Source organism: Adiantum capillus-veneris, chromosome 2, assembly GCF_014529385.1.
Source record: "Adiantum capillus-veneris isolate H3 chromosome 2, ASM1452938v2, whole genome shotgun sequence".
In the NCBI taxonomy this organism is placed as follows: domain Eukaryota; kingdom Viridiplantae; phylum Streptophyta; class Polypodiopsida; order Polypodiales; family Pteridaceae; genus Adiantum; species Adiantum capillus-veneris.
The window spans coordinates 154,380,729-154,398,389 of NC_140932.1; positions in this window are offsets into that span (position 1 = coordinate 154,380,729).

A 17,661-nucleotide genomic window follows, 5' to 3' on the forward strand; every position below is an offset into this window, starting at 1 on the left:
TAAGGTGCCTGAAGTAAAGACCCTACCATAGCCACCACCTAAAAGTATTCCTAATGCTTTTACCTTGTTCTTTGATGGAGCTTTTCGACGAGCCACAGGAAAAGCAGGGGGAGGGCTAATATTGCTCAACCCAAGTGGGGAGGTGGTCATGCAAGAGAAGGTCAATCTACCAGGTTCAACTAGCAACAATGAAGCAGAATATGACACACTACTTCATGGTTTAAAGATATGCATTGGCCAAGGTATACAACGTCTCATGGTAAAAGGGGATGCACTTCTCATCGTGAAGCAAATTTTAGGCATTTGGGCATGCAAGAATGAAAGCCTAAGGACAAAAGTTCATGCCATTCGTAGATTGTTTAATCAATTTGAAGAAGTGCAACTATATCATATTCCTAGGAAACAGAATGAAGATGCCGATTTACTTGCACAACAAGCAGTTACATGTGTTGAGAAAGAAGTGCAGGTCATCATGGTGGCAGCAACTGTCAAGCAACTGAGATACCAGGGATTGGAGTCATTGACTCCCATTATTAGCTACATTTTGGAGGGTGAGTTTCCACAAGACTTCACGAAGGCTCAGAAGAGGAGACTCATGAAAAAGGCAAGCGCGTATCTCTTTCTAGAAGGATCCCTTTATCAAAGAGGGAAGGATCAAGTGTGTAGAAGAGTACCAACTATTGAGGAAATCCCAGCCATTCTAAAAGGTTTGCATGAGGAAGCGTGTGGTGGTCATTTTGCACAGGAACTCACTGCAAAAAAGATTTTGCTTGCCGGATATGTTTGGCCAAGCTTGCACATTGACAAGCATCTGTTATATGGTCCACGTCAGTTAGTCCTTGCAAATAGTCCATTTGAAAAATAGGGCATTGATGCTATGGGTCCATTGCCTAGGACTAAAAATGGGAAATCGTATATCTTGGTGGCCATAGACTACATGACGAGATGGGTAGAGGCACAAAGTGTGGCAAAGGTAAATGAGAGAACAGTGAGCAAATTTGTCTACACTCACATTTGCTGTAGATTTGGCACACCTTTGGAGATTGTTTCTAATAATGGTCCAGGGTTTAGAAAGAGCTTGCTCACAGAGGTCTGTGAAGAACTTCACATTCTACATCGTCATAGTACACCCTACTATCCCCAATCCAATGGTCCGGTAGAAAAAGCTAACGGTGTCATTGCAAGCATCATTAGAAAGATGGTGAGAAACAAGACAAAGTTGTGGGATGACTTCTTGGATGGTGCCTTGTGGGCGTGTCGAACCACATATAGGGAAGCCACGGAGTTTACACCATTTCACTTGGTCTATGGTCAAGAGGCTTTACAACCAATTGAGCTCAACATCCCAACAATATGACTTCATGGCAAAGCAGCACAAGATGATCAAGAAGCATGGATGGATCGACTTCTTACCTTAGCTGAGCTTGAGTGGAAAAGAGAAGTAGCATACGAGTGCTACAGGAGGAAAGCTACGCAGGCGAAGGAGAAGCTTGACAAGAAACTAAAGGACAAAGGCATCAATGAGGGAGATCTTGTGCTAAGGTATGACAATCGACTCGACAATCCTTTTGATGCCAAATTTGAAACTAGATGACAGGGGCCATACATGGTTAAGAAGGCTTTCAATTCAAGTTACTATCAGCTTATGGACTTGAATGGGAAAGAGCACTCCAGGAAGGTAAACGGGTATCGCTTGAAGCCTTATTTGATTCGCCTTCTACCAAAGGATCTACCAAAGATCTGTCAAAGGGCAGATATCTCATGTAAGTATTGTTACATGAAGCATGAGTGTAACTCCAGCCAAAATTCTGAGGGGCCAAACAATGAAGATCTCGTCAAGGACTCTGAAACACTCTCTTTGGAAAAGATGCTCTATGATGATACATGAATATACCATCATCCTGGGGGAGGACTAATGATAGCCGTTTTTCGGCTTTCCATAATTGCCATAGTAAGCTACCTCACCCTATCAAATCACTCAAACATTTTGGTTATCCCTACCATTTCACTGTACATAGTCGTATGTGAGTTAGGGGACTTTTTCCATATCTTCTTAAAAACCCTCAATTAGCTGGTCACTGGGCTAATTGAGCCAAAAAAATAAAACAATATAAGTATATTATGGCCCATTTGTGTGTAAATATTTCATTGTATATAGGGCCTAAATAAAAGGATTTTTCATAATTATTTTGGTATTTATTTAAATATTTCTACCTATGGTGTGTTATTTATGCTATGTACATTGACTCACCATTACCATGTTTTTTCTTACCATCTTGCATACTCTTTATTCCATATAAAAATAATTTCATGCAAGCTTCTCTTATTTTTGGTGTAACTCCATCCCAACAAAAATCCAAAAAAACTAGTTGTATTTATGTGTATATTTTTTCACTATTGTGATTTTTCCTTCCTACATCTATTCTCTTTTACTCTCATAAATTAGAACACCAAAAATATTCATCTTTTTATGGTAGACTTATAATGAGAGAGATTTATTTTGACCCCTTTATATTTTTTCCACCTATATTATTTATATTTGACATGTACATATTTTTTTAGACCCCTCAATATTTGATTTTCTTAGTTGTACTATTCACTTTTATCATGATCTCAACAATATCTTCAATTATAGACCTACCAAATAAGGTCAAGGGTATGTGGAATGCATGAATGCACCATGGGGAGCTCACTCTTGGAGGTATTCAAAAGAATCATCCAAAGAAAGACCTCACAAGGATCTTGTGCAGTGGAAAAAAAAGTCGGTTTTTCTGAATTTTTAAAGATCACATGCTCCCCGAATTTGAAAAGGTGATACAAACAAAAGTTGTAGCTCATGGGCTGAACTTTCACCTCAAATTTTTTCATATTTTTTTGAGCTACGAGCTGTGAGCTATGATTTTATTAGTGGACCCCAGGTTTGCCATGCTATGCAGCCACACTCCCTCTTCCACTTTACCATTTTCCTCTTTCACACACACCTCTCCATTCATCATCCCCACCTCTCTCACCACTCCTCTCTGCACCCTACTCACCTTCTTCTCAACCTTGAAGAATAAGAGAAACCATGGTGAACTCATGTCTCCTACACACACTTCCATTCCAAAATTGACCACCTAGTCTCATTTTTCCTCATCCATATTACCCATATCTATCAAAAAACCACAAAATTCAGCCTCTTCTCTTGAAAGACAGCATCATGGTGATTGATTACTCATGTTTACTTACCTTGGCTTCCAAGGAAGGTCAAGAGTGGAAAAACGTACCGTCAAAGCTAGTGGACCGTCAACAAGCGTCAAAATTGACCCTACTCAAGACACTTGGAGCATCAACATTGTAAGAAATCCATATTTTCTTACCTTAAGAGTTTTTTCTTCCTTATTTGTATCCTACTTGGATACTCCCATTGTAAATATCCAATTTCATTTGTAAATCAATAAAAATACTAACTCTACTAATTTACTAACACTAACCTACTAATTTCATTTTCTCTCTCTCTCTCTCTCTCTCTCTCTCTCTCTCTCTACACGTCCTAGTTCGCATCCAAAACTAGGTGGTGCCCCAAATTTGTGTAGGGTGAGGTTGCGGGTTTGTGTGTGTGTGTGTTTGTTTTTTTTTCCAACCCCAACCCAATTGAGCAGCACGGGAGCCTACAAGGGTGCTTAGAGGCCACTCTTCTTGTTGCCCGCCCCGGACCGCCTCAGTAGTTAGGTAGATTCTTGGTTCATCAGATTTCAGTTCTTTTAAGATATCCACCATTAATCCACGAAAGATGTTAAAGGCAATCTGAGCAATTACTATCTGTTTAGCTTGGCCACCCACCCAAGAGCAAATAAGGAAGAGGTGAAAATCCACTGGTTTTTCCGGGAAGAGTAGGTCAAGATGGTTGAGAATGAACCAAATGGCATGATCAAACCATATGATGCTGGATTTGCAACAGGCTTTAGGATCAAGAAATCTGCAGGCACATTTTACATAGGGCCAAAAAATATTCCAGATGGATTTTGTGTAGAAGTCTGCGTTACTTTTAGCAAATTCCATGTTCCCTTTAGTACGGATGTAGAGGCCAATATTGTAAACGTAGAGCAGCCATTAAAAAATAGAGAATATGAATGGCAGATTTTGGTACTACATCACCCCTTCTAATCCAAGTGTCAGAATCCCCCCTATCCATATATTTTCAATAGTTTTATCAGTTATGAAAGATCCACCAAATGAAGTTTATAAAAAGTTTTATTTACAGTTTTTTTAAATATATAAAATATCAAGATCGTTTAAACTTGCTATTAGGTTAGAAACCCATCATAGTGAATGGAGTCCAAATATCCCTTAATGTATACATAATTTACCATAAACTTCTCTTAAGCCATCCAAGTAACAAGGAGCGCAGCTAAAAGCCAAGCCTTAATCCGAACCATGAAGTTTTTTAGGGAAAAGATATTAGGTTAGAAACCCATCATAGTGAATGGAGTCCAAATATCCCTTAATTTATACATCATTTACCATATACTTCTCTTAAGCCGTCCAAGTAACAAGGAGCGCTGCTAAAAGCCAGGCCTTAATCCGAACCATGAAGATTTTTTAGGGAAAATATATACCATGTTTAAAGTGTTAGCACCATAAGAATAACCAAAGCTATAACCGGAGCAACATATGGCTGAGTGAATGAAAAAAACTATAATGTATATCCTAATCTTACCAAAGTAAAGGCCAAGAGCTACCATAGTGTGCAGCTGGGTAGAACACCCTAATGATCCGTGTGTGTGTTTTTAAAAATACATGAAAAATAGTGCGCAGTAGGACACAACTTGCACTTATTGTGATTGGGCGGTTACATACATGGTTGATGTTTTTTGTGTCCTACTGCGCACTGTTTTTTATGTATTTTTTAAAACACACACACGGATCATTAAGGTGTTCTACCCGGCTGCACACTATGGCAGCTCTTGGCCTTTACTTTGGTAAGATTAGGATATACATTATAATTTTTTCATTCACTCGGCCAGATGTTGCTCCGGTTATAGCTTTGGTTATTCTTATGGTGCTAACACTTTAAACATGGTATATATTTTCCCTAAAAAAACTTCATGGTTCGGATTAAGGCCTGGCTTTTAGCAGCGCTCCTTGTTAGTTGGATGGCTTAAGAGAAGTATATGGTAAATGATGTATAAATTAAGGGATATTTGGACTCCATTCACTATGATGGGTTTCTAACCTAATAGCAAGTTTAAACGATATTGATATTTTATATATTTAAAAAAACTGTAAATAAAACTTTTTATAAACTTCATTTGGTGGAGCTTTCATAACTGATAAAACTATTGAAAATATATGGATAGGGGGGATTGTGACACTTGGATTAGAAGGGGTGATGTAGTACGAATAGCTATTATTCATAATCTCTATTTTTTAATGACTGCTCTACATTTACATTGGCTTTTGAAAGCGTTTTTGCTACCGCTTTACTGAGCCTGGCAATACTCTGTTGGCAGTAACCGAGCCTACCTTGGTGGCTCAATAAGCATCAGAATGCCACATGGTTTACTTAATACTGTCACTTTTTTACATAAGTGTTATAACATCATCAATGAGAAGACTTGACTGTCCTTGTATATTGGATAGCTATGGATACTTACATTGGTTGGAGGTGTTTACTACGCACTTATTGTGATTGGGCAGTTGCATACATGGTTGATGATGTTTTTTGTGTCCTATTGCGCACTATTTTTTATCTATTTTTTAAAAAAACACACACACGGATCATTTGGGTGTTCTACCCGGCTGCACACTATGGCAGATCTTGACCTTTACTTTGGTATGATTAGGATATACATTATAGTTTTTTTCATTCACTCGGCCAGATGTTGCTCCGGTTATAGCTTTGGTTATTCTTATGGTGCTAACACTTTAAACATGGTATATCTTTTCCCTAAAAAAACTTCATGGTTCGGATTAAGGCTTGGCTTTCAGCAGCGCTCCTTGTTACTTGGATGGCTTAAGAGAAGTATATGGTAAATGATGTATAAATTAAGGGATATTTGGACTCCATTCACTATGATGGGTTTCTAACCTAATAGCAAGTTTAAACGAGCTTGATATTTTATATATTTAAAAAAACTATAAATAAAACTTTTTATATAGGGGGGATTCTGACACTTGGATTAGAAGGGATGATGTAGTACCAAAAGCTGCCATTCATAATCTCTATTTTTTAATGGCTGCTCTACGTTTACATTGGCTTTTGAAAGCGTTTTTGCTGTCGCTTTACTGAGCATGGCAATACTCTGTTGGCAGTAAGCGAGCCTACCTTGGTGGCTCAATAAGCATCAGAATGTTGCATGGTTTACTTAATACTGTTGCGTTTTTACATAAGTGTTATAACACCATCAATGAGAAGACTTGACTGGCCTTGTATATTGGATAGCTATGGATACTTACATTGGTTGGAGGTGTTTACTATGCAGTTATTGTGATTGGGTGGTTACATACATGGGTGATGATGTTTTTCATTAGGAAAAATATGAACCCTCTAGGGGCCCTTTGGGATTAACCTTAATTAGAGGCCAACCAATAGGAAGAGGGTGGTGAACATACTCTATACCCTCAAAAAAGTAGGGGGACAAGGTAGCCTTACACCTCTTAATGGCCTCTTACCTAGTGAAAAGGTAAGGGAGGTGGCTAGGGGAAAAGGGGGGGGGGGGGGGGGAGACCACTTTGACCTCTTTTCCCCCACTTTTTGGTCCGGATTTAAAAATACACTAAAAATTTTAAATTTTCAAAAAATTTCAAATTTCAAGTTTTCCCTCCTTAAAAGGTCCCCTAACCTATTTCATGGTCAAAAAAGTATTTTTGACCTCCAAAAGTCAAAAACGTGCACTAAAAATTTCCAAAAATTTAAATTTTTCCAAAAAATTTCAAAACATCATTTTCCACCCTCCAAAGTCTTTCCAAACCTATTCTATGGCTAAAAAGTGATTTTCTCTCTCTACAAACCCTTTTCCAAGCTCTCCATGACTGCAACAACCACATGCACCTCCTATAGTCCAGCATTATCTCTCTACAAGCTTTCTCCCATCTCCATTGTAGCACCAAGCAAGCTTCTCCCCCATCTCAGCTTCCCCTTGTCCACCACATAGTTCCACACCAAGCTAGCTCCTCTCCCTTCTTTCACCTTCATTACAGCATGAAACAAGATTCTACTCCTTGTACTTTCATTCACTCGCACTACATGGAAACCTCTACTCCCGAAGGTGGAAAAAGCATCAACTCACATGACTTGCATACCACAAGAACAGGAGGTGTGAATAGTGCATGGGCATTGCAAGGATTCATCTCCAACATAAAAATAGAATGGTGAGAAAACTACCCTTGTAGCTTACATTCAGAGCTTAAGATCACCTCCATCTTTAAGTTTATCATGTTCAAGGGAATTAACCTCTTTATAGATTTCAATGTTTAGGCTTCACACCTCATAACATTGGGTGGTGCTATTTTGTTGATGGCTTTGGTGTGCCATCTATAGTTTTGTAGCATGTGATTGAGTCTCACAATGTAATTAAGTTGTGTTATCTATGGAGAGTCATCAAAGATTTTTCTTATAATTTATTCTTTGTATAGTTGTCATTAGATTATCAGAATGATATCATTTTGTACTTTATAACTTTGTGCTTACATAATCTGTTGTTTACTTACAGAGTCAACTTGTTTTGAGAGGACATGAGCAAGCAACCATGTGCAGAGATGGAAATCACCCTATTTTTGTTCCGTGAGGAACCTTTCACTACCATGTTAAAAGATTTTGACAAGAATAGTAGGATTTTTGTAGAATCTTGAACCAATAGGTACTCTCTAGGAGCTCTTAGAAAAGCCATCCCTATAGTACTACTATCTTCCCTAGTGCCATAGACACACAAATACTCGTGTATATAAATCTCTAGATGAGAAAGACAAATACTTGTAAAAGAAGCCTAACAGCAACAACATTGTCTCCGTTTGTAATTATTTTTATGAGGCTGGATTTCTCTATAAATGCGATATAAATATTTCTTTTTGTTAAATAGTGTCGCACTGAGTGAGAGTATTTAATTTAGATTACTGGAGTTTCATACAGATTTGAGAAATATTGTTGATTTTATGGATGTTCTGATTTGCCTGTAAGATGTTTGGAGCCTCAAGTCTTAATCATTCCACCATGAAGAAATTCATGCAATATTTTGATTTGAAAGTTTAATCACTAATGGTTATTCTTATTAAAGTGGATGATAACCTTTGTCAAGATGTCCTCTTTTGGGGATGTTGAATATATATCAATAGCAACATTTCAAAAGTTGAGAAAGCTAAATTTTTGCTTTCCAAAATGTTATTGTTTTCATGCTATGCCTATGCCAAGCTTGACTTAGAGAAATGACAACTTGAGATGGAGGTGTATATATATAGGGGTGACTTATTATTGATTCTTGTTTCATCATATATATTATAAAACCTTTGAGTTTCCACCTTTTTGAGTAGTGTTGACAAGTTTTTGGTATCAAACCTTCTTAAATATCCCTATTCATTGGTAGCTATTTATTTGGTATTGCTAAAGATCATACCAATAGCTATCACCTTGTGAACTTAATTGTTGAATTGCGGATTTGATTTTTACTATGTAGCTCATTTGGATAGAGAAAGTGTAAACATAAATTATAGATACATGCATTGTTAACATAGAAGATATGTATCACTCGAACCTATATAACTGATAATCAAGAAACCTTTGGTTGGATACTATAACAATAGGGGTCACATGTGGTTTCAAATACCAAAGAAATGGCTTAACCAAAACATTCCCAAGAACACGAGGTGAACACAAGGAAGTAAACATCGGCTCCTTGTTTGGTTGATTTCTAGTGCTAAATGTTCTGAGTGCACAAAATTTGTGAGGCCTTTGATCTTGGGAGTTCACTAAAGTATACGTAACATAACACATGTGTTCAACAGAAGGGAATTTATATTCTTGTAAAGTTACAGAAACATGTGTAGGTAAGGCCTATAAGGGCTACTTTCAATCCATTGTTGTGAACGCACATGATATAGGAAAATTTTACATAGTGAATACTCCGGACATCAAACACTACACCTCTATCTCATGGCCATACATTAAAACAAAGCCCCTATTTGTCATTTTGAAGCCCCAGGAACCCTCAACAAGAGGGACCACAACGGCGCGCAAAATGGCCATCCAGGGACAAATAGGGGCCAAGATATTTCCAAGAACAAGGGATGGACACAAGTAAAAAATGGTTGGATAAGCATGATACAAGGTTTAGGTATCTGCCATTTGTGGGGGGGGGGGGCTTGCTATGAAGACATTAAACTGCCCAGTTCTATCTCATGGCCATGCATTAAAAAAAGCATATACTTGTCATTTTAGGGCCCCAGGGACCCTCAACAAGAGGGGCCACAAGGGCGCGCAAACTGGCCATCCAAAAAATTTGGATGGCCAGTTTGCGCGCCCTTGTGGCCCCTCTTGCTGAGGGTCCCTGAGGCCTTAAAATAGAAAGTACAAGCTTTTTGTTAATGCATGGCATGATACAAGGTTTAGCTATTTGCCTTTGGGAGGGAGGAGGGGGGGGGTAATTTGCTATGAATACATTAAATTGTCCAATTCTATCTCATGGCCATGCATTAAAAAAAACCTATACTTGTCATTTTAGGGCCCTAGGGACCCTCAACATGAGGGGCCACAAGGGCGCGCAAATTGGCCATCCAAAAAATTTTGGATGGCCAATTTGCGCGCCCTTGTGGCCCCTCATGTTGAGGGTCCCTAGGGCCCTAAAATGACAAGTACAAGAGTTTTTTTGATGCATGGCTATAATTCAAGTGGTTGGTTAGTTTTTTATATATTTTTTTTTAATTTAAGTGTTGAACTTTTAAGTTGTTTTCAAGAGCTTCTAATGTTCAATTGGATCCGAATTTGTCTGGGCTTGTCTCACATAAATTTGTTCATCTTGTCGCGCTCTTCGACCATCGTGTGATGCAAAAAAATCATATCCTACTCGGATTCTCCAAAAATCAACATGCAAGTTGGCAATTTCTTTAAAAATGATATAAAACAAACATTTCTTACTTTTTCCTTAATCTACGGGCTCAAACGAGCATTAAAACCATGGAATCTGAAAATACTCAAAGAGCCAATGTTTTTTATTGTGTTAAGGACTGTATTTCCTACATGCCAAACTTTCTCAAAATCTCACCTTAACACCTTCAAAAGTGGCTTCCAAGGAGTGTCCTCGATCAAAAATTGAAACTGAAGGAAAACAATCAGAATGAACTCCTACACAGTGTACAAACTTTAAAATAACCAAAATTTCCTTTTTTTAAAAGTTATTGCTAAAATTTTGAAAATAGACTACCCTTGGACTTCCCACAACAATAGAAATCAAAGGATTCAAGGAGAGGTCTGGTGTCACAAGTGCATGGTAGGAATCTAATCGAGGTTTATTCCGTCAAGATCTCTTATACTTTATCATGTCTTCTCATGTACAATCTTACCAAACAAAAACAAACTTACACTTTAAATGACTACAAATCTTATTTAACTTATCAAACAATTTAAAATATGGTAGACCTAGAGTGCTCTTACACATCAACAAACAAAAAAGTCCAAATTTCTTCTCATTAACTTTGATAAACATACATATGTGAACAACTTCCAAGGAGTAGTGCGGTCATAGTTCTTACATCCATTCCATGACATGGTATGCTCATGGGGTGACCTATCACATAAAAATATCTTTGGTAGGAGTGCCCTCATGTTAGGAAAGGGTGTGTTGTTGCTGATGAAAAGTTTTTGCATTGTCCTACTAGGGATCTCTCCATGTTAGCATAATGATTTTTGGTGTGATGGGAGCCACATTGCCGTTGAGGAGAGCTTTGTGCCACCATAAAAGCTTCATATTATGCCAGTTCCTTGAGCCATTCTTGCAAACAAAGCCACTCAACTAGCATAGCAAGAGGTCACCTTGTAACAAAAACATGTATGAATTCAACATTTGCAAGCTGTATAATAAAGACACTTGTTAAGTATATGTTGTACAAATTTGCAAGTATTTCTATCTAACTGGAAATAAACAATCCTAAAATATACATTATGATGAGATTACCATCCCTAATAAGCATGGATTTTAAGCACCTACCTGCAAGATGTAACAAAGAAGACTGTTTTAGAGGAAAAGTGGTGACACTTGGCCTCTCTAACCTGCAGTCTTTCACTATTTGTGCATAAAAGCAACCTTTGTGTCAAGCACTACAAAACAAGTAGAGACAACACCTTAAACTTCAAAGTCTATGATAAGAAAAACACAATCAAAAGTAAGAAGTCTATGATAAGAAGAACACAATCAAAAGTAAGAAGTATATTGTTACCTTGCATAAAGGGGTGTTTTATTCAAAGATGTGATGGTATGGCAAGATATTGAAGAACCATCAACATTCATCTCACCGATGGTACCACGTTCTTGGGATGACCTCTGCTCACCCTCACGTGTGGCCTTCGGTGCAAACGTTGCGAACAAGCAAATATGTATACATACGATTTGTGATGTCTTTGAGCACCATGGTAGCTGTTGCGTGAGGAAGCAAAGGATGAAAAGAAAGAGGGGGAAGGGAGAGAGAGGAACATGGGAGGAGACAAGGGGGTAGTGGGGGGAGAGAGAGAGAGAGAGAGAGAGAGAGAGAGAGAGTGTGTGGAGAAGGAGGAGAGAAGGGGATAGGGAGGGAGAGGGAGAAACATGGGAGGAGAAAAGGGGACAGTGGGGGAGAGGGAGAGAGAGGGGAGAAGGAGGAGAGAAGGGGGCAGGGAGGGAGAGGAGAGGGAGAAAGGAGGGAGGAGGAAGAGAGAACAAAGAAATTTTTTTTGGGGGGAGTTTTTTTTTAAAAAAATTGGACTTTTAGTGCTTGTAAGTTCAAAAAAAGATACAAAAATACTTTTTTGATATGGATATATGTTGGGGGGGAGTTTTAAGTCAAAAATAAGTAAAAATAACTTTTTTTTTTAAAGCCAAATTTTGGCTCTTAGTGATCCACGTTTTTAATGATGTGGCCACACCTCTTTACTCCCTTGACTTTCAAAAAAGTAGAGAGAGAAGGTGACCTCTTAGGTCCACATCCTACATGTGTCTAAAAAAAGACTAGAAAAGCCTATTCAAAACTAGCTTCTTGAATGCCCTTGTCCCCTTAACCCTACACACCATTAGACTTAATTCCTAAAAATTAGGATTCCTTACAAGGCCCATGCAAGGTCCATATTTCTCTTAATGACAAAGAACGAAGAGTTTATAGATCAAGAGTCAATGCTCTAATTTGCGTTCTCTAAACTACCCAAACTCACAACATGATCTAGCCAACTTCCTTTCTCTCTTGCATGGTGGTCATCTTCTGCCTCTTGTGCATATGCCCAATCATCCATGCACGTTATGTTAGAGAGTGTGAGCAAGCTAGTGGAAGCAAGGCCCTAACAGTACATATTAGTTTCCGTTTCAAATTTGAATGCTTGTAGCCTTTTCCAGGCTCTCATAACGGCCACTTTGTGCAAGGTGTCAAGCCAGTGTCTCATAACTTTTAAGGCTTGTGTAGCTCGACGGCCTTGCCGAGGTCCACACTGCACAGTGTCATGAGTGCGTCCAAGCAACAGGCTACAGAAGCGTAAGAGGGCGTTCCCATAACCCTCTGAAAGAGCCTTTGAAGGCGCCTCCCAATTGAAAAGGCCTACCCATAGGCTCATTGCAAGAGCCACCAAAATGAAAAGAGCCCCTGGCTTGGGGAGTGGTTCAACCACCCTCCAAAAAGGCCTCCCACCTTTGAGACAGGAGATTGCTTGTTTAAGGCATCCGTGATCAACTGACTCTTGATGAAAAGGACCCGTTGCAACATTGTAAACCAGAATAGTAACTAGGAAATGCCCTGCGATCAAAATAAGCTGCTCTATGGGATTGTCTAGTTGCCACTAATGATAGAGGGCCAGTTTCTTTAGTTGTGCTTTTAGAATAGCTATCGGTAGGTTCTCTAAAATGTACACTTAACACTGTACTTTTAGATACACACCCACTTTTTTTATATGCGCCTCTCAAGCTTTTTATACCCACCCTTTATCGTTCTGGTAGTGTTTTCATTTAGTTCGTTTCTTTCTGGACCTTGTATCAGATTCACCTTGTATCAGATTCACTCTGATGTAACTCTTTGGTCTCATAGGTCAATATGGCCTTTAGAAATTAGAAGATGTTTTAATATAACAGCTCACTCTCTCTCTCTCTCTCTCTCTCTCTCACACACACACACACACACACACACACACACACACACACACAGGCGAAAGCATCTTCACTGGGCGACAGCCCCTTTGTGGCACCAGAGGTCTACCATAATGATGCACTGGGTGAGGGGGTTGAAAGGGGCATCAAATGATATAAGCTGCAGACCTTTTGTAAGATTTAGCTCGTCAAGTTCTCTCTCTGTGGTAGCACAGACGCTTCAACTAACTTTGGTGCACATTGGTGGCAAATCCCAACCGTCCAAGCCCTTGAGCTAGCACAATTGTAGCCACACACACACACACACACAGAGGGCCTTGAAGCCTGGCAAGTGCAGGGGCTACCAGTTAATCGAAAAATTGTGAGGCAGCTCCTACGCAGCCTCACTCGGGTCTTCTGATGTCGAGCCGCCTCCTGGTACTGGCAGATAAACCTTCACTTGACTTGGGAGCTGATCCTTCATTGCCCTCCACATGCATGCTTGACTACCTGCTCAACAGTATCACAATGTGTTGATTTCAATGACAACCATCTCCCTGGCGTGATAGTCATCAAGATAATGTGTCCTTCAATGGAGGGAATGTCGGTTGTGATTTGTGGCAAAGCTCTTGTTCGAGGCAGAGCAGACAACGATGATGACAAAATTAACATAGCTGAAGAGGGAGGTTCAGCTTGGGTTGAAGCTACACATGCTTCATTACCCTAGAAGAGAACATTACAAAGAAGCTGCACATCATTTGAAGCTATGGTGTGATTTCCCTCCGTGTTGAGCCAAGGTCCCATGGATTTTTGCTCCTCCCCCTGATGTTACTCATTTGTAGGGAGTGAATTAGCTACCGATGCAGTGGTACTACTGATTGGTAAAGAGGGCAAGTCGAGAAGAACCACATGCAAGAAAGTTGCACAGCATTTGAAGCTATGGTGTGAAATCCCTCTGTGTCGATCCAAGGTCCCGTGGCTTCTTGCTCCTCCCCTTGATGTTACTCATTTGTAGGAAGTGAATTAGCTATCGATGCAGGTAGTACTACCGATCGATAAAGAAGGCAGGTCGAGAAGAACCACATGTGATGCACTCATGTGGAATCATGTGTCCCTGCAAGATGGAAGCATTCTACCTTCCTCATTCTCTTGGAGTTCAGTGAGGCAAACTGCATCATTCGAGCAGGGGCACCATGGATTCATCCTTACCTGCTTCAAGATTGTTCAACAGAGACGGCCATCATTGCCTTGCAGGTAAAGATGGGGAGTTTTGCAATGGTGGCAGCATCAAGGTCGGTGTGGACGGATGTTTGGATGGCAGTTTGAGCAGATGCGATGCTGTGGCAGATGCAGGTGGATGTGGAAGAGCGATGCCAGAATCATTTCGCACAGGCGTGGAGCAGCGGGATGAATTATCCTCTCTCTCTCTCTCTCTCTCTCTCTCTCTCTCTCTCTCTCTCTCTCTAATAGGACGTCATTCCTTTTCCTTGCTTTTTGCCTGCCACCCGGAATGCGCTCCTCACTTGCCCTCCAACAACCCAACTATTAGGAAATATGAAGTAGCTAAGTAGATAATTGAGTAGATTACTTAATGGAGAGAGATAATTTTTACACACAAAAGATTATAGAGTAGAGAGAGAGAGAGAGAGAGAGTACACACAATATATGTGGTTCACCCAATGTGGGCTATATCCACGGGAAAGCAGCCACTTAATGGTTTTAGTACTTCAAACAAGAAGTAGGTTACAAAGGGATTATACCCTTAATAGAGCTCCCGTCTTGCTTCACTCTCACCACCTCACACCCACCTTATTCCATCAACTTCACACTATGAAATGTGTGTAGAAATGGCTCTTCTTTTGTAGACCAAAAGGGCTGGTCTCTCTCATGAGAGGCAGCCATGTGTAGCCACCCTTGTGTAGATAAGTCCAAGTCAAATCTTCCAATCCACCCATGTGTGGCCGTCCTTGAGAAGACAAGTCCTCCTTTGAAATCGGCCACCGGCCATTGAATTCCGCCACCGGCAACCGGCCAACCAACCGGTCGTTTTTCGACCACTTTTCGACCGCCGTCCGGCCATAATATTCCGACGAAAATGAATATTCCGGAATTTTGGTTTCCGATAACTGATTTTATTTTTTGGCGAGTTATTTTTTCTTCATGCACGATGGCTTCTCCTCATAATGGGGGCTTTACAAATGTGCATTTTTAACACAAAAAATTACAAGGGGTAAATCAGACTCCATACTTAACAATCTCCCACTTGAAAACTGATCTCCAAACCAAACATGTGATTGCTTTCCATCTTGGCTTCTTATCCTTGAATGCCGATTGAAGATGAGCAACGGCTCAACTTCTCCTTGTTGACCACCTTTGTAAACATGTCTGCCTGCAGGATTTTCACTTGTATGCACCTTTTCTAGCTTTAGCTGTCCCTCTTCCAAAAGAGTGCATATGAAGTGATATCTCACCTCAATGTGCTTTGTCCTTGAATGAAAGGCTGAGTTCTCTGTAAAATGGATAGCGCTTTGGCTATCACTATACAAGACACAATTGTTTTGTTTGAATCCAAGCTCTTCTAAGAATCTGTGAAGCCACAGAATTTCTTTGCTTGCCTCCGTCATTGCTACATACTCTGCTTCCGTGGTAGAAAGTGAGACCACTTTCTGCAGCTTTGAAGCCCAGCTTACTATTGTGCCTCTAACCGTGAAGACATAGCTAGTAGTGCTTCTTCGAGTATCTTTGCACCTGTCATATTTGCATCATCATACCCTTCTAGAAAAATATCAGTTCCTCCAAAATACAAAGCATTTGTTATTGTCCCTTTTAGATATCTAAGTATCCACTTCACAGCTTGCCAGTGCTCTTTACTTGGGTTGTCCATGAACCTACTTATAACTCCCACTGCATGTGCAATGTCTGACCTTGTGCAGACCATAGCATACATAAGAGAACATATCACTGCAGCATATGGAACTTTAGACATATAGACTATCTCCTCTTGTGTCTTTGGACACATATCTTTGGTTAGTTTAAAGTGACCAGCCAAAGGTGTAGAAATCGTTTTTGCATTTTGCATTGCAAACCTTTCTAGTACCTTCTTGATGTAATCCTCTTGAGATAGCTTTATTGTCTTCTTCGTTCTGTCCCTTGATATCTTCATACCAAGTATCCTCTTTGCAGCACCTAAGTCTTTCATTGAAAAAGATTTAGGCAGCTCCTCTTTTAGGTCTCTGATGTCCTGCATGTTAGCAACATACAACATTAAGATGATGAACTTCCCATCTCCCAAATTATTCGTGTAGACACAGTGATCCAAGTTGCATCTTGTGAATCCATGATCCAACATCCATCGATCAAACTTCAAGTACCATTGTCTTGATGTTTGCTTTAAACCATACAATCTCTTCTTTAATCTGCAAACCATTTTCTCCCTACCTTGTACTTCATACCCCTTTGGTTGAAGCATGTAAATTTCCTCCTCTAAGTCACTGTGAGGGAATGCCGTATTTACATCCATTTGCTCAAGATTTAGATCATGAGCAACCACAAGGCTTAAGACAAGCCTAATTGAGTTCATTTTTACAACAGGAGAAAATATTTCATTGAAGTAATATTTTTCTTTTGAGAAAACCCTTTTACCACAAGCCTAGACTTGTACCTTTTCTTCCCACCTTCTTCTTCCTTCAGCTTATACACCCATTTTTTTGAAGTGCCCGCTTACCTTTAAGCAACCCAACCAACTCCCATGTTTGGTTGCGATGTAATGAGTCTATCCCCACTTGCATGCTCTTCATCCATTCTTCTTTGGATTCATGTTGCATAACTTCTTTATATGATTCTAGCTCTCCAGAATTTGAGATCAAGAGATGGCTGAAGGAAGGAACAAACCTTTCTGGAGGTCTACTTGCTATTGTGGATCTTTGGAGAATGTGTTGAGGCTCCTCATTTTATTGACATTGTTGCGCATTGTCACCGTTTGCAGTCCTTGAGTTTTCACCGTCCTCAAGCTCCATGTACTCATCACCTGTTTCTTTTGTTTATTTTTTTTCCAAGTAATCTTTGTACATTTTTTTTTCGTTAAAAATTACATCCCTACGCCTAAAGATTTTACCATCTTCAGGATTCCATAGGCGATACCCAAAGTCACCTTCTCCATAGCCAATGAAGAAACACTTTCTTGACTTTGCATCTAGCTTTGATCTTAGGCTTCTATCTATATGCATGAAAGCCTCACACCCAAACATTTTGAGAAATGCATAATTCACCGGTTTACCTGTCCATGCCTCCTCTGGAACTCCCCCATCTAATGCAGTTGAGGATGACCGGTTGATTAAGTACACAGACGTACTTACTGCTTCCACCTAAAGCTCAAGTGGTAGGCCTACATGTA